At 43.3% G+C, this 24,179-nt stretch overlaps 1 long non-coding RNA gene across 3 annotated transcripts in view; it reads left to right on the forward strand.

Annotated features, from left to right (window-relative positions):
• The first annotated feature begins 1,919 nt into the window (after positions 1 to 1,919).
• LOC142475363 (uncharacterized) overlaps positions 1,920 to 24,179 on the forward strand; it is a 47,771-nt gene continuing 25,511 nt past the window's right edge. For 2 of the 3 annotated variants that reach the window (XR_012790898.1, XR_012790896.1), the window contains exons 1-8: positions 1,920 to 2,038; positions 3,057 to 3,152; positions 4,597 to 4,700; positions 5,936 to 6,046; positions 9,585 to 9,680; positions 11,125 to 11,228; positions 12,464 to 12,574; positions 18,993 to 19,103. This is a non-coding gene — a long non-coding RNA (uncharacterized LOC142475363). Of the gene's footprint in view, positions 2,039 to 3,056; positions 3,153 to 4,596; positions 4,701 to 5,935; positions 6,047 to 8,444; positions 8,565 to 9,584; positions 9,681 to 11,124; positions 11,229 to 12,463; positions 12,575 to 18,992; positions 19,104 to 24,179 lie in introns of all 3 variants that reach the window. The other variant, XR_012790897.1, reaches the window with a different exon arrangement.

The raw sequence follows: 24,179 nt of genomic DNA on the forward strand, positions 1-24,179 counted from the left end.
AGCTATCTCTGTCTCTCTCTACACCTATCTCTGTGTCTCCTTCTATGTTTGCTGATGTGTGGGATATCTCTTATAATCTTGAACCTGCTCATATACACATCGGGCCTCCCTGCCTCTGCCTCCCTGCTAAGAGTGTTAACCTATCTAATGTAATCCACATTCCTTTCCTTACTTTTCTCTTCCCTTCTCCTATGCCATCTGGAATGTCCGTTCTCTGACTAACAAGGCTCTAGTTGTACATGACCTCTTCTGCTCTCATCATTCACAATCAGTCATTCCCCTCACCCCATCTTACCTGTCCCACTGATTTGCCTCTGCTTAATTAAACTCTCCTCTGACATCTACTCTAACCTCTCTGCTCTCTCTCTCTTTCCGCTTAAACTAACAATCTTATTAACTCTTACAATGCTATCCTCCTATCTATATGCCCCCTCTAGGCTCTGACACACTTGTCCCTCTAGCCCACACCCTTGGCTAAATTCCCAAACATGTTCATCACACTTCCACTCGCTGTTCTTAATGCCTATGAAGGAAATCACACAATTGATATTTGATTTTTCTACAGTAAAAATGTCTCCAGTCCTGTATAAAGCTGCTCTCTGGGGCCAAACCACACTACTTTTTTTTCACATTCATCAACACTCAAATTTAATTTACGCTGTCTTTTTTTCCCTGTATTTGACTCCCTCCACTAACCTTCTCCTCACACTTGCCATCCTTCCTTCACTTCTCCTCAAGCATTTGACTACTTCAGAGGCAAGGTGGATGCCACCCACAAGGAGATTCCTTCTGTCCCTTCCCCCTTCTCTCCTTCTACCTAATTCTCCTTCTGCATTTGACTCCTTTTCTTCTCTTACAGAGCTGGAAGCTAATCATCTTCTCTTCTCCCTCTACCACATGCCCTCTAGATCGTATCCCCTCACACCTTACTGCATCTCTTAGTCCCCACTCTCACCCACATCTTCAATTCCTCCCTATTCTCTGGCTCTTTACCCTCTTACTTTAAGCCTGTAGTGGTCACCCTTTTCTCAGAAACAACCTACACCCTATGTGCCTTACTAACTACCGCCCTGTATCCCTCCTGCTGTTTGTCTCCTAATTGCTAGAATGTCAACATTCTTAAATCACATTCCCTCCTGGATCCTTTACAACCTGCCTTTCGTACAGCTCGTTCTACAGACTGTGCTTAATGCAAATTCCCAAGGTCACTTTTCCCTACTAATCCTACTTGATCTATCTGCTGCGTTTGATGCTCTCAATCACTCTCCTCCTTCATATTCTAAACTCTCTCTTGGTATCCGTAACACAGTTCTATCCTGGTTTTCATCATAACTTTCCTGTCACACATTCTCCATCTCTGTTGCTAACATGTCTTCGTCTTCTATTGATCTGTCTGTGGGTATACATCAGGGCTCTGTTCTGAGATCTCTCTTTCTCTCTACATACTATCATTTGGTGACCTCATCAACTCTTTGTGACAATCCTATAAATAACAAATACAAATATCAGGTCATGGGAATAAGTGATTTGGACATAAAAGTAACATTTCGGAAGTGTGGACAACTAATACATCTTGTAGATTGCCTTTACAGTGTGATGTCATTGATTCAGTAGATTGTGTGCAGACCAGGACTGCAGTACAGTGTCACTCACATGGATGACTTGCGTGGTAGAAGCTCAAGAACAAGGATGTCAAACTCCAGTCCTCGAGGGCAGCAAACAGGCCAGGTTTTCAGGATATCCCTACTGAAAACCTGGCCTGTTTGGGACCCTCGAGGACTGGAGTTTGACATGCATGCTCTAGAAGGAGCACAGCTGTGGGTGGGAGGTGGATTTGCTTTGCATCAAATGGTTTGGAGCAAGGTTTATTGTATGTATTATCATAATAACAATGCAATGCTTAACTTTTATTTCAGGAGGGATGACTGCAGAACAGAAGTGAATATTGAAGCCATGTGTTCCTTTTCTTGCAAAAGAGAAAATTTGAAGGACAGTTGAAGAGAAGGAAAATTACTACACAGAGACAGATAAGCAATGTGTATATTTCTCATTTACCATTTAGTATTTGTCGTTTTATTGACTCCACACAATCCGGCTGCTACGGGTTTCACATTGAATATTTTCATCTCTACTCTACCCCTTCCTGTGATCTGAACCATGCAAGTTTTCGTTGATTCAATACATCATGAGTAGAGGGTGGCTACAGTATGAAGTAAAGACCCAAGGACCACATCTACTACCATTCATAACAAGAACATGTGCAGTAGCGCACAGCTGCAGTTCTATGTGATTGTTATGAAAGGTTGAGGTGGTTCAATTCTATGAATCTGGAGTGGGATGGATCCTGTTTGCATCATATGGTTTCATCTAGGCCAGTAGATTATATAACTCTCAGTACAGGTTACACATGGCATCAGTATTAGTGATTTAAAGAGGAGGAAAGCTTCAATGTGGAGAACAAAGCCAAGTAATGTTGAAGTTACTCCTTTTACCATTTACTTGGTCAGTCTGTACTGTCTACTCCCCACACAGCTGCTAAGGATCTTCCATTTTAAATACTTTCACCTCCTATTCTGCACTGCTTTGCTGCCCATTATTCAGAGATGCGTTCCAGTCATGTTTACCACTCTGAATCTCTCTGCAGTCATTGGTTCAGCACATCATGGGTAGAGCATGGCTACAGATACAGCAAGCTATTATTATTTTACCGGCTGATCATCCATAATATTGCATTAAAACATAGAATATCACTTAATTTCCAAAAGATTCAGTGATGCTGATAATGCAGAATCTCACAACATTTCCCATCATAATGCCATAATGCACCAGTGGGAGAAATAATCCTTGCTATATCTGTACATTGTGTGACGTATTACCTCCATGACCATTGAGAGCAAGTACATCTTCTGTATAGAGCGGCTGTGTTATGATGCAGTTATTGATCATCATTGACATAATCACAAGAATCTTATGCAAAGGGAAATTGTCCGCAGCGAAGTGAGATTTCAGCCCCCAAACGTCTGTAATATTAATGCAATGTCTTACTTTTGTTGCAGTGAACACTGAAGAGACGGATCTACTACAACACTGTACAGGATGAGCATACGCTACAAGCAGCAAAATGATCTTGCAGTTGACAGTATGTTGTTCTGGTAATGTGCACAATTATTATTTATGGGCTACACACCACAGTGCTGGACATATTCTGTTAACTTCAACTCTACTCCTAACATGGAGATGTCTTCCTGGTGTTACTGATTCAGTACATCATATGCACAGTGTGGTTATGATATGATGGATTGATTTAATGAACCCACCAACCAATGATGACATCTGCATCATCTTCTGTAAAGTGCAGCTACAGCATGATATTATCAGCATTTGGTGCGGTATAATCAGAGGTATCTATGTGCTTTTGTGCCTGTTTTAAGTCCTCCAGCTTAACGCCCCTACACCTCCCACTACACAGGCATACTTACTTATGCATACACTGACATCTGGCATACCTACACACACCCCAGGGCCACTTCCTTCCCCTGATGTCAGGGAGAGGATGGGCATGCAGAGTGCAGTAAGTCTCCACGTTACTCTGGCCAACAGTCTTGGCCTACCTCCAGCATCTGTCACCCACAACATCTGTTCCCTCCTTGTAAAGTGCTGAACTATCTCACCTGGGTCAGTGCTATAGCTGATCACAGTGCCCGATCAGGATGTCACTGTGACAGGCAGCAGTGCAGATTGACCGGTCAATCAATGCAGTGCCGCAACATATGCACTAAATGAGATTTCCGTGCCCCCAGTCAGGTTACTCCCTGGGCAGTGACCCTGCTCACACCCTCCCCTAGTTCCACCTCTGATCACAATTATCTCTCTTGGAGAGTGTAGCAAATTGGAGTTGGGGGAATCTCACCTCTGCCATGCATGGTCACAATCTGGGCACAGGACCCAAATAGTGGGCAATGTGGCACTTCTTACAGTAGAGAATAAGTAACTTTATTCTTTACTTGTGTATTAAGGACCTTATTTGCATTAAATTCAGTCCACATGGGACCAAGACTTTCTGGCTTACTGAACAAAGTGGAATTGTTTCGTAGAGGGTGGAGAATTGTATTTTATCTGAAATTACCCCCTCTGCACAAAATACAAACAATTATACCCATACAAGTACCTTGTGGAAGTTGTTGCCCTCTATCTTCCTGTGGTCTCTCCCTGTTTCTCACCGTGCCTCCTCCCATTTCCTTGCACCTCTGCGTCTCCGCATATATCCCTATACTCAGAGCCGGCTCCGGTCAGTGACATGGGATGCCCAAATATGAGCATATCCATATATGGGCATCCATGCCACTGACCGGAGCCCGCTCTGTTGCGGATATGGAGAGAGACTGGGAGATTTACATCCCCTTATAATTCATATGGTGCATAGTACCGGCACGTATTGTTTTACCGGTACTGTGTACCTTCCTACTTTCACACTGGTACAGTATATGCTGCAGTGGGACTGAGAGGGATATATTGGTAACACATAGTCATTGTTGGGGGAATTCAATCCATTTTGAAAATAGTAATGAAATGTTTTTTACTTTTCTTTTTTTTCAGTAATGAAGAATGAAACATTTCTGTTAAAATTGAATTGGAGGTGAACTGGATTCATCATCAACTCTGCACCAGTGTGAATTGATGTTCTTTAATGTTCTGATAAGGTACATGCAACATCTCTTCCTCAACCCCTGCACCACTCTCTGCCTCTTGCCTCTCTCTCTCCACCTCCCTGCTAAGCGTATTAACCCATCTAATGTAATCCACATTCCATGTCTCACTTTACTCTTCACTTCTCACGTGCCCTCTGGAATGACTGCTCTCTGACTAACAAGGTCTATTTGTACATGACCTCTTCTGCTCTCATCATCCACCACCTCTCATTCCCCTCACCCCTGTCCTACTCGATACCTCAGCTTAATTGAACTCTCTCCTCTGACATCTACCCTTATCTCTAACCTCTCCTCACTTTCTGCTTAAACTAACTATCTTGTTAACTTTTACAATGCTATCATCTCCTCCTCCCTCCTCCTCCTTCCTCCTCCCTCCTCCATTATATATATACCCCTTCTAGGCTCTGACACACTCATCCCTCTAAGGCCATGATTATCATGGGCACATGCTTGGTCGTCCACAGTGCGTGCGAGCGATGCAGAGCCGCCTCGGACCTCAGTGCAGGGATTGCTGCATACCCCCAGCATCTGTCACCCACAAACAATACACACACTAATACTCCCCACAATACACACTATAATACCTCCTCAATACTAATCTCCCCAATAATATTATAGCTCCAAACACAATATACACAACACCCTTACACAAGATACACAATCTAGTACTCTCCTCTGCACCTCTACACACAATATAATACTCCCACACACACAATATACACACTACCCTCCTACCCCCATAAAATACAACCAATAATACACACACACTTTGTGGATGTTGGGACCAGCTCCCGGCATGCACCAGTGAAAGAGAGAGGCCCGCAGAAGCTCGGAAGAACTCCCTCCATCCGTGCCTTCCTCCGTTTCACATCTTCTCCCTGTCTCTCTCCCTCCCTTTCCTTGCATCTCCCTGCGTCTTTACGTATACCCAGTCAGTGACGGCTCTGGTCACGTGATGCCTTAATATGGGCTTATCCATATATGTTCATCCACGTCACTAATGTGATGCCCGCACTGTTGCGGAGCTGGTACTTACGACGGGCACTTATTGTTTTATCAGTACTGCGTACCTGACTCTACCGGCCTACTTTCAACACTAGTACAATATGTGCTTCACTACGAGTGAGTGGGGAATATTGGCATCACACAGTCACTGTTGAATATGCCATTCAATCCATTTTGAAAATAGTAATGCAATGTGGTTTTGTTTTGTTTGCTTTTTGCAGTAATGAAGAATGGAAAAGTTATATTAAAATTAAATTGGAGGGGGACTAGATTCAGCATTTCATCATGAACTCTGCACTTGTGAGAATTTAACTTCTTGAATACCCTGACAGGTACACGCAACATTAAGACTATAATCTGCTGTGCAAGCTTTCGTGCTATACCTCCCCCTCAGGTTTTGATTTATACATTTGCTCCCTCAATTCATGTCCTCTAATATTTGAAAGCTCTCTCCTAGCATTTTCTCTTTACCACAGAACGTCATCCCAATGTAACCTCTCTCTTGTTCTTTCTGCTTGCTGTTTCCTCACTCCTCTGTTAAACTTTTCTAATTTCTCTAACTTCCACACTCCTGCTTTTATCCACATGTTCTCCTCTTTCCTTCCCCTACCTTTGCATGTGTCTACACACTGCACCATTTGTACAGACCTCTATTGCAGCTATTTCTGCACTGCTCAATGAAAAGCACTCTTTAATATCCTATTCTCTGTGCCCCCTCTCTCTGCGCCCCCTCTTTTGGCGCCTCCTCTCTCTGCGCCCCCTCTCTCTGCGCCTATCTGTCTCATTCTCTCTACGTCCCTCTCTCTCTACATAGAGCTATCTCTGTCTCTCTCTACACCTATCTCTGTGTCTCCTTCTATGTTTGCTGATGTGTGGGATATCTCTTATAATCTTGAACCTGCTCATATACACATCGGGCCTCCCTGCCTCTGCCTCCCTGCTAAGAGTGTTAACCTATCTAATGTAATCCACATTCCTTTCCTTACTTTTCTCTTCCCTTCTCCTATGCCATCTGGAATGTCCGTTCTCTGACTAACAAGGCTCTAGTTGTACATGACCTCTTCTGCTCTCATCATTCACAATCAGTCATTCCCCTCACCCCATCTTACCTGTCCCACTGATTTGCCTCTGCTTAATTAAACTCTCCTCTGACATCTACTCTAACCTCTCTGCTCTCTCTCTCTTTCCGCTTAAACTAACAATCTTATTAACTCTTACAATGCTATCCTCCTATCTATATGCCCCCTCTAGGCTCTGACACACTTGTCCCTCTAGCCCACACCCTTGGCTAAATTCCCAAACATGTTCATCACACTTCCACTCGCTGTTCTTAATGCCTATGAAGGAAATCACACAATTGATATTTGATTTTTCTACAGTAAAAATGTCTCCAGTCCTGTATAAAGCTGCTCTCTGGGGCCAAACCACACTACTTTTTTTTCACATTCATCAACACTCAAATTTAATTTACGCTGTCTTTTTTTCCCTGTATTTGACTCCCTCCACTAACCTTCTCCTCACACTTGCCATCCTTCCTTCACTTCTCCTCAAGCATTTGACTACTTCAGAGGCAAGGTGGATGCCACCCACAAGGAGATTCCTTCTGTCCCTTCCCCCTTCTCTCCTTCTACCTAATTCTCCTTCTGCATTTGACTCCTTTTCTTCTCTTACAGAGCTGGAAGCTAATCATCTTCTCTTCTCCCTCTACCACATGCCCTCTAGATCGTATCCCCTCACACCTTACTGCATCTCTTAGTCCCCACTCTCACCCACATCTTCAATTCCTCCCTATTCTCTGGCTCTTTACCCTCTTACTTTAAGCCTGTAGTGGTCACCCTTTTCTCAGAAACAACCTACACCCTATGTGCCTTACTAACTACCGCCCTGTATCCCTCCTGCTGTTTGTCTCCTAATTGCTAGAATGTCAACATTCTTAAATCACATTCCCTCCTGGATCCTTTACAACCTGCCTTTCGTACAGCTCGTTCTACAGACTGTGCTTAAAGCAAATTCCCAAGGTCACTTTTCCCTACTAATCCTACTTGATCTATCTGCTGCGTTTGATGCTCTCAATCACTCTCCTCCTTCATATTCTAAACTCTCTCTTGGTATCCGTAACACAGTTCTATCCTGGTTTTCATCATAACTTTCCTGTCACACATTCTCCATCTCTGTTGCTAACATGTCTTCGTCTTCTATTGATCTGTCTGTGGGTATACATCAGGGCTCTGTTCTGAGATCTCTCTTTCTCTCTACATACTATCATTTGGTGACCTCATCAACTCTTTGTGACAATCCTATAAATAACAAATACAAATATCAGGTCATGGGAATAAGTGATTTGGACATAAAAGTAACATTTCGGAAGTGTGGACAACTAATACATCTTGTAGATTGCCTTTACAGTGTGATGTCATTGATTCAGTAGATTGTGTGCAGACCAGGACTGCAGTACAGTGTCACTCACATGGATGACTTGCGTGGTAGAAGCTCAAGAACAAGGATGTCAAACTCCAGTCCTCGAGGGCAGCAAACAGGCCAGGTTTTCAGGATATCCCTACTGAAAACCTGGCCTGTTTGGGACCCTCGAGGACTGGAGTTTGACATGCATGCTCTAGAAGGAGCACAGCTGTGGGTGGGAGGTGGATTTGCTTTGCATCAAATGGTTTGGAGCAAGGTTTATTGTATGTATTATCATAATAACAATGCAATGCTTAACTTTTATTTCAGGAGGGATGACTGCAGAACAGAAGTGAATATTGAAGCCATGTGTTCCTTTTCTTGCAAAAGAGAAAATTTGAAGGACAGTTGAAGAGAAGGAAAATTACTACACAGAGACAGATAAGCAATGTGTATATTTCTCATTTACCATTTAGTATTTGTCGTTTTATTGACTCCACACAATCCGGCTGCTACGGGTTTCACATTGAATATTTTCATCTCTACTCTACCCCTTCCTGTGATCTGAACCATGCAAGTTTTCGTTGATTCAATACATCATGAGTAGAGGGTGGCTACAGTATGAAGTAAAGACCCAAGGACCACATCTACTACCATTCATAACAAGAACATGTGCAGTAGCGCACAGCTGCAGTTCTATGTGATTGTTATGAAAGGTTGAGGTGGTTCAATTCTATGAATCTGGAGTGGGATGGATCCTGTTTGCATCATATGGTTTCATCTAGGCCAGTAGATTATATAACTCTCAGTACAGGTTACACATGGCATCAGTATTAGTGATTTAAAGAGGAGGAAAGCTTCAATGTGGAGAACAAAGCCAAGTAATGTTGAAGTTACTCCTTTTACCATTTACTTGGTCAGTCTGTACTGTCTACTCCCCACACAGCTGCTAAGGATCTTCCATTTTAAATACTTTCACCTCCTATTCTGCACTGCTTTGCTGCCCATTATTCAGAGATGCGTTCCAGTCATGTTTACCACTCTGAATCTCTCTGCAGTCATTGGTTCAGCACATCATGGGTAGAGCATGGCTACAGATACAGCAAGCTATTATTATTTTACCGGCTGATCATCCATAATATTGCATTAAAACATAGAATATCACTTAATTTCCAAAAGATTCAGTGATGCTGATAATGCAGAATCTCACAACATTTCCCATCATAATGCCATAATGCACCAGTGGGAGAAATAATCCTTGCTATATCTGTACATTGTGTGACGTATTACCTCCATGACCATTGAGAGCAAGTACATCTTCTGTATAGAGCGGCTGTGTTATGATGCAGTTATTGATCATCATTGACATAATCACAAGAATCTTATGCAAAGGGAAATTGTCCGCAGCGAAGTGAGATTTCAGCCCCCAAACGTCTGTAATATTAATGCAATGTCTTACTTTTGTTGCAGTGAACACTGAAGAGACGGATCTACTACAACACTGTACAGGATGAGCATACGCTACAAGCAGCAAAATGATCTTGCAGTTGACAGTATGTTGTTCTGGTAATGTGCACAATTATTATTTATGGGCTACACACCACAGTGCTGGACATATTCTGTTAACTTCAACTCTACTCCTAACATGGAGATGTCTTCCTGGTGTTACTGATTCAGTACATCATATGCACAGTGTGGTTATGATATGATGGATTGATTTAATGAACCCACCAACCAATGATGACATCTGCATCATCTTCTGTAAAGTGCAGCTACAGCATGATATTATCAGCATTTGGTGCGGTATAATCAGAGGTATCTATGTGCTTTTGTGCCTGTTTTAAGTCCTCCAGCTTAACGCCCCTACACCTCCCACTACACAGGCATACTTACTTATGCATACACTGACATCTGGCATACCTACACACACCCCAGGGCCACTTCCTTCCCCTGATGTCAGGGAGAGGATGGGCATGCAGAGTGCAGTAAGTCTCCACGTTACTCTGGCCAACAGTCTTGGCCTACCTCCAGCATCTGTCACCCACAACATCTGTTCCCTCCTTGTAAAGTGCTGAACTATCTCACCTGGGTCAGTGCTATAGCTGATCACAGTGCCCGATCAGGATGTCACTGTGACAGGCAGCAGTGCAGATTGACCGGTCAATCAATGCAGTGCCGCAACATATGCACTAAATGAGATTTCCGTGCCCCCAGTCAGGTTACTCCCTGGGCAGTGACCCTGCTCACACCCTCCCCTAGTTCCACCTCTGATCACAATTATCTCTCTTGGAGAGTGTAGCAAATTGGAGTTGGGGGAATCTCACCTCTGCCATGCATGGTCACAATCTGGGCACAGGACCCAAATAGTGGGCAATGTGGCACTTCTTACAGTAGAGAATAAGTAACTTTATTCTTTACTTGTGTATTAAGGACCTTATTTGCATTAAATTCAGTCCACATGGGACCAAGACTTTCTGGCTTACTGAACAAAGTGGAATTGTTTCGTAGAGGGTGGAGAATTGTATTTTATCTGAAATTACCCCCTCTGCACAAAATACAAACAATTATACCCATACAAGTACCTTGTGGAAGTTGTTGCCCTCTATCTTCCTGTGGTCTCTCCCTGTTTCTCACCGTGCCTCCTCCCATTTCCTTGCACCTCTGCGTCTCCGCATATATCCCTATACTCAGAGCCGGCTCCGGTCAGTGACATGGGATGCCCAAATATGAGCATACCCATATATGGGCATCCATGCCACTGACCGGAGCCCGCTCTGTTGCGGATATGGAGAGAGACTGGGAGATTTACATCCCCTTATAATTCATATGGTGCATAGTACCGGCACGTATTGTTTTACCGGTACTGTGTACCTTCCTACTTTCACACTGGTACAGTATATGCTGCAGTGGGACTGAGAGGGATATATTGGTAACACATAGTCATTGTTGGGGGAATTCAATCCATTTTGAAAATAGTAATGAAATGTTTTTTACTTTTCTTTTTTTTCAGTAATGAAGAATGAAACATTTCTGTTAAAATTGAATTGGAGGTGAACTGGATTCATCATCAACTCTGCACCAGTGTGAATTGATGTTCTTTAATGTTCTGATAAGGTACATGCAACATCTCTTCCTCAACCCCTGCACCACTCTCTGCCTCTTGCCTCTCTCTCTCCACCTCCCTGCTAAGCGTATTAACCCATCTAATGTAATCCACATTCCATGTCTCACTTTACTCTTCACTTCTCACGTGCCCTCTGGAATGACTGCTCTCTGACTAACAAGGTCTATTTGTACATGACCTCTTCTGCTCTCATCATCCACCACCTCTCATTCCCCTCACCCCTGTCCTACTCGATACCTCAGCTTAATTGAACTCTCTCCTCTGACATCTACCCTTATCTCTAACCTCTCCTCACTTTCTGCTTAAACTAACTATCTTGTTAACTTTTACAATGCTATCATCTCCTCCTCCCTCCTCCTCCTTCCTCCTCCCTCCTCCATTATATATATACCCCTTCTAGGCTCTGACACACTCATCCCTCTAAGGCCATGATTATCATGGGCACATGCTTGGTCGTCCACAGTGCGTGCGAGCGATGCAGAGCCGCCTCGGACCTCAGTGCAGGGATTGCTGCATACCCCCAGCATCTGTCACCCACAAACAATACACACACTAATACTCCCCACAATACACACTATAATACCTCCTCAATACTAATCTCCCCAATAATATTATAGCTCCAAACACAATATACACAACACCCTTACACAAGATACACAATCTAGTACTCTCCTCTGCACCTCTACACACAATATAATACTCCCACACACACAATATACACACTACCCTCCTACCCCCATAAAATACAACCAATAATACACACACACTTTGTGGATGTTGGGACCAGCTCCCGGCATGCACCAGTGAAAGAGAGAGGCCCGCAGAAGCTCGGAAGAACTCCCTCCATCCGTGCCTTCCTCCGTTTCACATCTTCTCCCTGTCTCTCTCCCTCCCTTTCCTTGCATCTCCCTGCGTCTTTACGTATACCCAGTCAGTGACGGCTCTGGTCACGTGATGCCTTAATATGGGCTTATCCATATATGTTCATCCACGTCACTAATGTGATGCCCGCACTGTTGTGGAGCTGGTACTTACGACGGGCACTTATTGTTTTATCAGTACTGCGTACCTGACTCTACCGGCCTACTTTCAACACTAGTACAATATGTGCTTCACTACGAGTGAGTGGGGAATATTGGCATCACACAGTCACTGTTGAATATGCCATTCAATCCATTTTGAAAATAGTAATGCAATGTGGTTTTGTTTTGTTTGCTTTTTGCAGTAATGAAGAATGGAAAAGTTATATTAAAATTAAATTGGAGGGGGACTAGATTCAGCATTTCATCATGAACTCTGCACTTGTGAGAATTTAACTTCTTGAATACCCTGACAGGTACACGCAACATTAAGACTATAATCTGCTGTGCAAGCTTTCGTGCTATACCTCCCCCTCAGGTTTTGATTTATACATTTGCTCCCTCAATTCATGTCCTCTAATATTTGAAAGCTCTCTCCTAGCATTTTCTCTTTACCACAGAACGTCATCCCAATGTAACCTCTCTCTTGTTCTTTCTGCTTGCTGTTTCCTCACTCCTCTGTTAAACTTTTCTAATTTCTCTAACTTCCACACTCCTGCTTTTATCCACATGTTCTCCTCTTTCCTTCCCCTACCTTTGCATGTGTCTACACACTGCACCATTTGTACAGACCTCTATTGCAGCTATTTCTGCACTGCTCAATGAAAAGCACTCTTTAATATCCTATTCTCTGTGCCCCCTCTCTCTGCGCCCCCTCTTTTGGCGCCTCCTCTCTCTGCGCCCCCTCTCTCTGCGCCTATCTGTCTCATTCTCTCTACGTCCCTCTCTCTCTACATAGAGCTATCTCTGTCTCTCTCTACACCTATCTCTGTGTCTCCTTCTATGTTTGCTGATGTGTGGGATATCTCTTATAATCTTGAACCTGCTCATATACACATCGGGCCTCCCTGCCTCTGCCTCCCTGCTAAGAGTGTTAACCTATCTAATGTAATCCACATTCCTTTCCTTACTTTTCTCTTCCCTTCTCCTATGCCATCTGGAATGTCCGTTCTCTGACTAACAAGGCTCTAGTTGTACATGACCTCTTCTGCTCTCATCATTCACAATCAGTCATTCCCCTTACCCCATCTTACCTGTCCCACTGATTTGCCTCTGCTTAATTAAACTCTCCTCTGACATCTACTCTAACCTCTCTGCTCTCTCTCTCTTTCCGCTTAAACTAACAATCTTATTAACTCTTACAATGCTATCCTCCTATCTATATGCCCCCTCTAGGCTCTGACACACTTGTCCCTCTAGCCCACACCCTTGGCTAAATTCCCAAACATGTTCATCACACTTCCACTCGCTGTTCTTAATGCCTATGAAGGAAATCACACAATTGATATTTGATTTTTCTACAGTAAAAATGTCTCCAGTCCTGTATAAAGCTGCTCTCTGGGGCCAAACCACACTACTTTTTTTTTCACATTCATCAACACTCAAATTTAATTTACGCTGTCTTTTTTTCCCTGTATTTGACTCCCTCCACTAACCTTCTCCTCACACTTGCCATCCTTCCTTCACTTCTCCTCAAGCATTTGACTACTTCAGAGGCAAGGTGGATGCCACCCACAAGGAGATTCCTTCTGTCCCTTCCCCCTTCTCTCCTTCTACCTAATTCTCCTTCTGCATTTGACTCCTTTTCTTCTCTTACAGAGCTGGAAGCTAATCATCTTCTCTTCTCCCTCTACCACATGCCCTCTAGATCGTATCCCCTCACACCTTACTGCATCTCTTAGTCCCCACTCTCACCCACATCTTCAATTCCTCCCTATTCTCTGGCTCTTTACCCTCTTACTTTAAGCCTGTAGTGGTCACCCTTTTCTCAGAAACAACCTACACCCTATGTGCCTTACTAACTACCGCCCTGTATCCCTCCTGCTGTTTGTCTCCTAATTGCTAGAATGTCAACATTCTTAAATCACATGCCCTCCTGGATCCTTTACAACCTGCCTTTCGTACAGCTCGTTCTACAGACTGTGCTTAAAGCAAATTCCCAAGGTCACTTTTCCCTACTAATCCTACTTGATCTATCTGCTGCGTTTGATGCTCTCAATCACTCTCCTCCTTCATATTCTAAACTCTCTCTTGGTATCCGTAACACAGTTCTATCCTGGTTTTCATCATAACTTTCCTGTCACACATTCTCCATCTCTGTTGCTAACATGTCTTTGTCTTCTATTGATCTGTCTGTGGGTATACATCAGGGCTCTGTTCTGAGATCTCTCTTTCTCTCTACATACTATCATTTGGTGACCTCATCAACTCTTTGTGACAATCCTATAAATAACAAATACAAATATCAGGTCATGGGAATAAGTGATTTGGACATAAAAGTAACATTTCGGAAGTGTGGACAACTAATACATCTTGTAGATTGCCTTTACAGTGTGATGTCATTGATTCAGTAGATTGTGTGCAGACCAGGACTGCAGTACAGTGTCACTCACATGGATGACTTGCGTGGTAGAAGCTCAAGAACAAGGATGTCAAACTCCAGTCCTCGAGGGCAGCAAACAGGCCAGGTTTTCAGGATATCCCTACTGAAAACCTGGCCTGTTTGGGACCCTCGAGGACTGGAGTTTGACATGCATGCTCTAGAAGGAGCACAGCTGTGGGTGGGAGGTGGATTTGCTTTGCATCAAATGGTTTGGAGCAAGGTTTATTGTATGTAGTAACATAATAACAATGCAATGCTTAACTTTTATTTCAGGAGGGATGACTGCAGAACAGAAGTGAATATTGAAGCCATGTGTTCCTTTTCTTGCAAAAGAGAAAATTTGAAGGACAGTTGAAGAGAAGGAAAATTACTACACAGAGACAGATAAGCAATGTGTATATTTCTCATTTACCATTTAGTATTTGTCGTTTTATTGACTCCACACAATCCGGCTGCTACGGGTTTCACATTGAATATTTTCATCTCTACTCTACCCCTTCCTGTGATCTGAACCATGCAAGTTTTCGTTGATTCAATACATCATGAGTAGAGGGTGGCTACAGTATGAAGTAAAGACCCAAGGACCACATCTACTACCATTCATAACAAGAACATGTGCAGTAGCGCACAGCTGCAGTTCTATGTGATTGTTATGAAAGATTGAGGTGGTTCAATTCTATGAATCTGGAGTGGGATGGATCCTGTTTGCATCATATGGTTTCATCTAGGCCAGTAGATTATATAACTCTCAGTACAGGTTACACATGGCATCAGTATTAGTGATTTAAAGAGGAGGAAAGCTTCAATGTGGAGAACAAAGCCAAGTAATGTTGAAGTTACTCCTTTTACCATTTACTTGGTCAGTCTGTACTGTCTACTCCCCACACAGCTGCTAAGGATCTTCCATTTTAAATACTTTCACCTCCTATTCTGCACTGCTTTGCTGCCCATTATTCAGAGATGCGTTCCAGTCATGTTTACCACTCTGAATCTCTCTGCAGTCATTGGTTCAGCACATCATGGGTAGAGCATGGCTACAGATACAGCAAGCTATTATTATTTTACCGGCTGATCATCCATAATATTGCATTAAAACATAGAATATCACTTAATTTCCAAAAGATTCAGTGATGCTGATAATGCAGAATCTCACAACATTTCCCATCATAATGCCATAATGCACCAGTGGGAGAAATAATCCTTGCTATATCTGTACATTGTGTGACGTATTACCTCCATGACCATTGAGAGCAAGTACATCTTCTGTATAGAGCGGCTGTGTTATGATGCAGTTATTGATCATCATTGACATAATCACAAGAATCTTATGCAAAGGGAAATTGTCCGCAGCGAAGTGAGATTTCAGCCCCCAAACGTCTGTAATATTAATGCAATGTCTTACTTTTGTTGCAGTGAACACTGAAGAGACGGATCTACTACAACACTGTACAGAATGAGCATACGCTACAAGCAGCAAAATGATCTTGCAGTTGACAGTATGTTGTTCTGGTAATGTGCACAATTATTATTTATGGGCTACACACCACAGTGCTGGACATATTCTGTTAACTTCAACTCTACTCCTAACATGGAGATGTCTTCCTGGTGTTACTGATTCAGTACATCATATGCACAGTGTGGTTATGATATGATGGATTGATTTAATGAACCCACCAACCAATGATGACATCTGCATCATCTTCTGTAAAGTGCAGCTACAGCATGATATTATCAGCATTTGGTGCGGTATAATCAGAGGTATCTATGTGCTTTTGTGCCTGTTTTAAGTCCTCCAGCTTAACGCCCCTACACCTCCCACTACACAGGCATACTTACTTATGCATACACTGACATCTGGCATACCTACACACACCCCAGGGCCACTTCCTTCCCCTGATGTCAGGGAGAGGATGGGCATGCAGAGTGCAGTAAGTCTCCACGTTACTCTGGCCAACAGTCTTGGCCTACCTCCAGCATCTGTCACCCACAACATCTGTTCCCTCCTTGTAAAGTGCTGAACTATCTCACCTGGGTCAGTGCTATAGCTGATCACAGTGCCCGATCAGGATGTCACTGTGACAGGCAGCAGTGCAGATTGACCGGTCAATCAATGCAGTGCCGCAACATATGCACTAAATGAGATTTCCGTGCCCCCAGTCAGGTTACTCCCTGGGCAGTGACCCTGCTCACACCCTCCCCTAGTTCCACCTCTGATCACAATTATCTCTCTTGGAGAGTGTAGCAAATTGGAGTTGGGGGAATCTCACCTCTGCCATGCATGGTCACAATCTGGGCACAGGACCCAAATAGTGGGCAATGTGGCACTTCTTACAGTAGAGAATAAGTAACTTTATTCTTTACTTGTGTATTAAGGACCTTATTTGCATTAAATTCAGTCCACATGGGACCAAGACTTTCTGGCTTACTGAACAAAGTGGAATTGTTTCGTAGAGGGTGGAGAATTGTATTTTATCTGAAATTACCCCCTCTGCACAAAATACAAACAATTATACCCATACAAGTACCTTGTGGAAGTTGTTGCCCTCTATCTTCCTGTGGTCTCTCCCTGTTTCTCACCGTGCCTCCTCCCATTTCCTTGCACCTCTGCGTCTCCGCATATATCCCTATACTCAGAGCCGGCTCCGGTCAGTGACATGGGATGCCCAAATATGAGCATACCCATATATGGGCATCCATGCCACTGACCGGAGCCCGCTCTGTTGCGGATATGGAGAGAGACTGGGAGATTTACATCCCCTTATAATTCATATGGTGCATAGTACCGGCACGTATTGTTTTACCGGTACTGTGTACCTTCCTACTTTCACACTGGTACAGTATATGCTGCAGTGGGACTGAGAGGGATATATTGGTAACACATAGTCATTGTTGGGGGAATTCAATCCATTTTGAAAATAGTAATGAAATGTTTTTTACTTTTCTTTTTTTTCAGTAATGAAGAATGAAACATTTCTGTTAAAATTGAATTGGAGGTGAACTGGATTCATCATCAACTCTGCACCAGTGTGAATTGATGTTCTTTAATGTTCTGATAAGGTACATGCAACATCTCTTCCTCAACCCCTGCACCACTCTCTGCCTCTTGCCTCTCTCTCTCCACCTCCCTGCTAAGCGTATTAACCCATCTAATGTAATCCACATTCCATGTCTCACTTTACTCTTCACTTCTCACGTGCCCTCTGGAATGACTGCTCTCTGACTAACAAGGTCTATTTGTACATGACCTCTTCTGCTCTCATCATCCACCACCTCTCATTCCCCTCACCCCTGTCCTACTCGATACCTCAGCTTAATTGAACTCTCTCCTCTGACATCTACCCTTATCTCTAACCTCTCCTCACTTTCTGCTTAAACTAACTATCTTGTTAACTTTTACAATGCTATCATCTCCTCCTCCCTCCTCCTCCTTCCTCCTCCCTCCTCCATTATATATATACCCCTTCTAGGCTCTGACACACTCATCCCTCTAAGGCCATGATTATCATGGGCACATGCTTGGTCGTCCACAGTGCGTGCGAGCGATGCAGAGCCGCCTCGGACCTCAGTGCAGGGATTGCTGCATACCCCCAGCATCTGTCACCCACAAACAATACACACACTAATACTCCCCACAATACACACTATAATACCTCCTCAATACTAATCTCCCCAATAATATTATAGCTCCAAACACAATATACACAACACCCTTACACAAGATACACAATCTAGTACTCTCCTCTGCACCTCTACACACAATATAATACTCCCACACACACAATATACACACTACCCTCCTACCCCCATAAAATACAACCAATAATACACACACACTTTGTGGATGTTGGGACCAGCTCCCGGCATGCACCAGTGAAAGAGAGAGGCCCGCAGAAGCTCGGAAGAACTCCCTCCATCCGTGCCTTCCTCCGTTTCACATCTTCTCCCTGTCTCTCTCCCTCCCTTTCCTTGCATCTCCCTGCGTCTTTACGTATACCCAGTCAGTGACGGCTCTGGTCACGTGATGCCTTAATATGGGCTTATCCATATATGTTCATCCACGTCACTAATGTGATGCCCGCACTGTTGCGGAGCTGGTACTTACGACGGGCACTTATTGTTTTATCAGTACTGCGTACCTGACTCTACCGGCCTACTTTCAACACTAGTACAATATGTGCTTCACTACGAGTGAGTGGGGAATATTGGCATCACACAGTCACTGTTGAATATGCCATTCAATCCATTTTGAAAATAGTAATGCAATGTGGTTTTGTTTTGTTTGCTTTTTGCAGTAATGAAGAATGGAAAAGTTATATTAAAATTAAATTGGAGGGGGACTAGATTCAGCATTTCATCATGAACTCTGCACTTGTGAGAATTTAACTTCTTGAATACCCTGACAGGTACACGCAACATTAAGACTATAATCTGCTGTGCAAGCTTTCGTGCTATACCTCCCCCTCAGGTTTTGATTTATACATTTGCTCCCTCAATTCATGTCCTCTAATATTTGAAAGCTCTCTCCTAGCATTTTCTCTTTACCACAGAACGTCATCCCAATGTAACCTCTCTCTTGTTCTTTCTGCTTGCTGTTTCCTCACTCCTCTGTTAAACTTTTCTAATTTCTCTAACTTCCACACTCCTGCTTTTATCCACATGTTCTCCTCTTTCCTTCCCCTACCTTTGCATGTGTCTACACACTGCACCATTTGTACAGACCTCTATTGCAGCTATTTCTGCACTGCTCAATGAAAAGCACTCTTTAATATCCTATTCTCTGTGCCCCCTCTCTCTGCGCCCCCTCTTTTGGCGCCTCCTCTCTCTGCGCCCCCTCTCTCTGCGCCTATCTGTCTCATTCTCTCTACGTCCCTCTCTCTCTACATAGAGCTATCTCTGTCTCTCTCTACACCTATCTCTGTGTCTCCTTCTATGTTTGCTGATGTGTGGGATATCTCTTATAATCTTGAACCTGCTCATATACACATCGGGCCTCCCTGCCTCTGCCTCCCTGCTAAGAGTGTTAACCTATCTAATGTAATCCACATTCCTTTCCTTACTTTTCTCTTCCCTTCTCCTATGCCATCTGGAATGTCCGTTCTCTGACTAACAAGGCTCTAGTTGTACATGACCTCTTCTGCTCTCATCATTCACAATCAGTCATTCCCCTTACCCCATCTTACCTGTCCCACTGATTTGCCTCTGCTTAATTAAACTCTCCTCTGACATCTACTCTAACCTCTCTGCTCTCTCTCTCTTTCCGCTTAAACTAACAATCTTATTAACTCTTACAATGCTATCCTCCTATCTATATGCCCCCTCTAGGCTCTGACACACTTGTCCCTCTAGCCCACACCCTTGGCTAAATTCCCAAACATGTTCATCACACTTCCACTCGCTGTTCTTAATGCCTATGAAGGAAATCACACAATTGATATTTGATTTTTCTACAGTAAAAATGTCTCCAGTCCTGTATAAAGCTGCTCTCTGGGGCCAAACCACACTACTTTTTTTTTCACATTCATCAACACTCAAATTTAATTTACGCTGTCTTTTTTTCCCTGTATTTGACTCCCTCCACTAACCTTCTCCTCACACTTGCCATCCTTCCTTCACTTCTCCTCAAGCATTTGACTACTTCAGAGGCAAGGTGGATGCCACCCACAAGGAGATTCCTTCTGTCCCTTCCCCCTTCTCTCCTTCTACCTAATTCTCCTTCTGCATTTGACTCCTTTTCTTCTCTTACAGAGCTGGAAGCTAATCATCTTCTCTTCTCCCTCTACCACATGCCCTCTAGATCGTATCCCCTCACACCTTACTGCATCTCTTAGTCCCCACTCTCACCCACATCTTCAATTCCTCCCTATTCTCTGGCTCTTTACCCTCTTACTTTAAGCCTGTAGTGGTCACCCTTTTCTCAGAAACAACCTACACCCTATGTGCCTTACTAACTACCGCCCTGTATCCCTCCTGCTGTTTGTCTCCTAATTGCTAGAATGTCAACATTCTTAAATCACATGCCCTCCTGGATCCTTTACAACCTGCCTTTCGTACAGCTCGTTCTACAGACTGTGCTTAAAGCAAATTCCCAAGGTCACTTTTCCCTACTAATCCTACTTGATCTATCTGCTGCGTTTGATGCTCTCAATCACTCTCCTCCTTCATATTCTAAACTCTCTCTTGGTATCCGTAACACAGTTCTATCCTGGTTTTCATCATAACTTTCCTGTCACACATTCTCCATCTCTGTTGCTAACATGTCTTTGTCTTCTATTGATCTGTCTGTGGGTATACATCAGGGCTCTGTTCTGAGATCTCTCTTTCTCTCTACATACTATCATTTGGTGACCTCATCAACTCTTTGTGACAATCCTATAAATAACAAATACAAATATCAGGTCATGGGAATAAGTGATTTGGACATAAAAGTAACATTTCGGAAGTGTGGACAACTAATACATCTTGTAGATTGCCTTTACAGTGTGATGTCATTGATTCAGTAGATTGTGTGCAGACCAGGACTGCAGTACAGTGTCACTCACATGGATGACTTGCGTGGTAGAAGCTCAAGAACAAGGATGTCAAACTCCAGTCCTCGAGGGCAGCAAACAGGCCAGGTTTTCAGGATATCCCTACTGAAAACCTGGCCTGTTTGGGACCCTCGAGGACTGGAGTTTGACATGCATGCTCTAGAAGGAGCACAGCTGTGGGTGGGAGGTGGATTTGCTTTGCATCAAATGGTTTGGAGCAAGGTTTATTGTATGTAGTAACATAATAACAATGCAATGCTTAACTTTTATTTCAGGAGGGATGACTGCAGAACAGAAGTGAATATTGAAGCCATGTGTTCCTTTTCTTGCAAAAGAGAAAATTTGAAGGACAGTTGAAGAGAAGGAAAATTACTACACAGAGACAGATAAGCAATGTGTATATTTCTCATTTACCATTTAGTATTTGTCGTTTTATTGACTCCACACAATCCGGCTGCTACGGGTTTCACATTGAATATTTTCATCTCTACTCTACCCCTTCCTGTGATCTGAACCATGCAAGTTTTCGTTGATTCAATACATCATGAGTAGAGGGTGGCTACAGTATGAAGTAAAGACCCAAGGACCACATCTACTACCATTCATAACAAGAACATGTGCAGTAGCGCACAGCTGCAGTTCTATGTGATTGTTATGAAAGATTGAGGTGGTTCAATTCTATGAATCTGGAGTGGGATGGATCCTGTTTGCATCATATGGTTTCATCTAGGCCAGTAGATTATATAACTCTCAGTACAGGTTACACATGGCATCAGTATTAGTGATTTAAAGAGGAGGAAAGCTTCAATGTGGAGAACAAAGCCAAGTAATGTTGAAGTTACTCCTTTTACCATTTACTTGGTCAGTCTGTACTGTCTACTCCCCACACAGCTGCTAAGGATCTTCCATTTTAAATACTTTCACCTCCTATTCTGCACTGCTTTGCTGCCCATTATTCAGAGATGCGTTCCAGTCATGTTTACCACTCTGAATCTCTCTGCAGTCATTGGTTCAGCACATCATGGGTAGAGCATGGCTACAGATACAGCAAGCTATTATTATTTTACCGGCTGATCATCCATAATATTGCATTAAAACATAGAATATCACTTAATTTCCAAAAGATTCAGTGATGCTGATAATGCAGAATCTCACAACATTTCCCATCATAATGCCATAATGCACCAGTGGGAGAAATAATCCTTGCTATATCTGTACATTGTGTGACGTATTACCTCCATGACCATTGAGAGCAAGTACATCTTCTGTATAGAGCGGCTGTGTTATGATGCAGTTATTGATCATCATTGACATAATCACAAGAATCTTATGCAAAGGGAAATTGTCCGCAGCGAAGTGAGATTTCAGCCCCCAAACGTCTGTAATATTAATGCAATGTCTTACTTTTGTTGCAGTGAACACTGAAGAGACGGATCTACTACAACACTGTACAGAATGAGCATACGCTACAAGCAGCAAAATGATCTTGCAGTTGACAGTATGTTGTTCTGGTAATGTGCACAATTATTATTTATGGGCTACACACCACAGTGCTGGACATATTCTGTTAACTTCAACTCTACTCCTAACATGGAGATGTCTTCCTGGTGTTACTGATTCAGTACATCATATGCACAGTGTGGTTATGATATGATGGATTGATTTAATGAACCCACCAACCAATGATGACATCTGCATCATCTTCTGTAAAGTGCAGCTACAGCATGATATTATCAGCATTTGGTGCGGTATAATCAGAGGTATCTATGTGCTTTTGTGCCTGTTTTAAGTCCTCCAGCTTAACGCCCCTACACCTCCCACTACACAGGCATACTTACTTATGCATACACTGACATCTGGCATACCTACACACACCCCAGGGCCACTTCCTTCCCCTGATGTCAGGGAGAGGATGGGCATGCAGAGTGCAGTAAGTCTCCACGTTACTCTGGCCAACAGTCTTGGCCTACCTCCAGCATCTGTCACCCACAACATCTGTTCCCTCCTTGTAAAGTGCTGAACTATCTCACCTGGGTCAGTGCTATAGCTGATCACAGTGCCCGATCAGGATGTCACTGTGACAGGCAGCAGTGCAGATTGACCGGTCAATCAATGCAGTGCCGCAACATATGCACTAAATGAGATTTCCGTGCCCCCAGTCAGGTTACTCCCTGGGCAGTGACCCTGCTCACACCCTCCCCTAGTTCCACCTCTGATCACAATTATCTCTCTTGGAGAGTGTAGCAAATTGGAGTTGGGGGAATCTCACCTCTGCCATGCATGGTCACAATCTGGGCACAGGACCCAAATAGTGGGCAATGTGGCACTTCTTACAGTAGAGAATAAGTAACTTTATTCTTTACTTGTGTATTAAGGACCTTATTTGCATTAAATTCAGTCCACATGGGACCAAGACTTTCTGGCTTACTGAACAAAGTGGAATTGTTTCGTAGAGGGTGGAGAATTGTATTTTATCTGAAATTACCCCCTCTGCACAAAATACAAACAATTATACCCATACAAGTACCTTGTGGAAGTTGTTGCCCTCTATCTTCCTGTGGTCTCTCCCTGTTTCTCACCGTGCCTCCTCCCATTTCCTTGCACCTCTGCGTCTCCGCATATATCCCTATACTCAGAGCCGGCTCCGGTCAGTGACATGGGATGCCCAAATATGAGCATACCCATATATGGGCATCCATGCCACTGACCGGAGCCCGCTCTGTTGCGGATATGGAGAGAGACTGGGAGATTTACATCCCCTTATAATTCATATGGTGCATAGTACCGGCACGTATTGTTTTACCGGTACTGTGTACCTTCCTACTTTCACACTGGTACAGTATATGCTGCAGTGGGACTGAGAGGGATATATTGGTAACACATAGTCATTGTTGGGGGAATTCAATCCATTTTGAAAATAGTAATGAAATGTTTTTTACTTTTCTTTTTTTT

The sequence above is a fragment of the Ascaphus truei genome, unplaced genomic scaffold (assembly GCF_040206685.1).
Source record: "Ascaphus truei isolate aAscTru1 unplaced genomic scaffold, aAscTru1.hap1 HAP1_SCAFFOLD_1190, whole genome shotgun sequence".
Taxonomy (NCBI): Eukaryota; Metazoa; Chordata; class Amphibia; order Anura; family Ascaphidae; genus Ascaphus; species Ascaphus truei.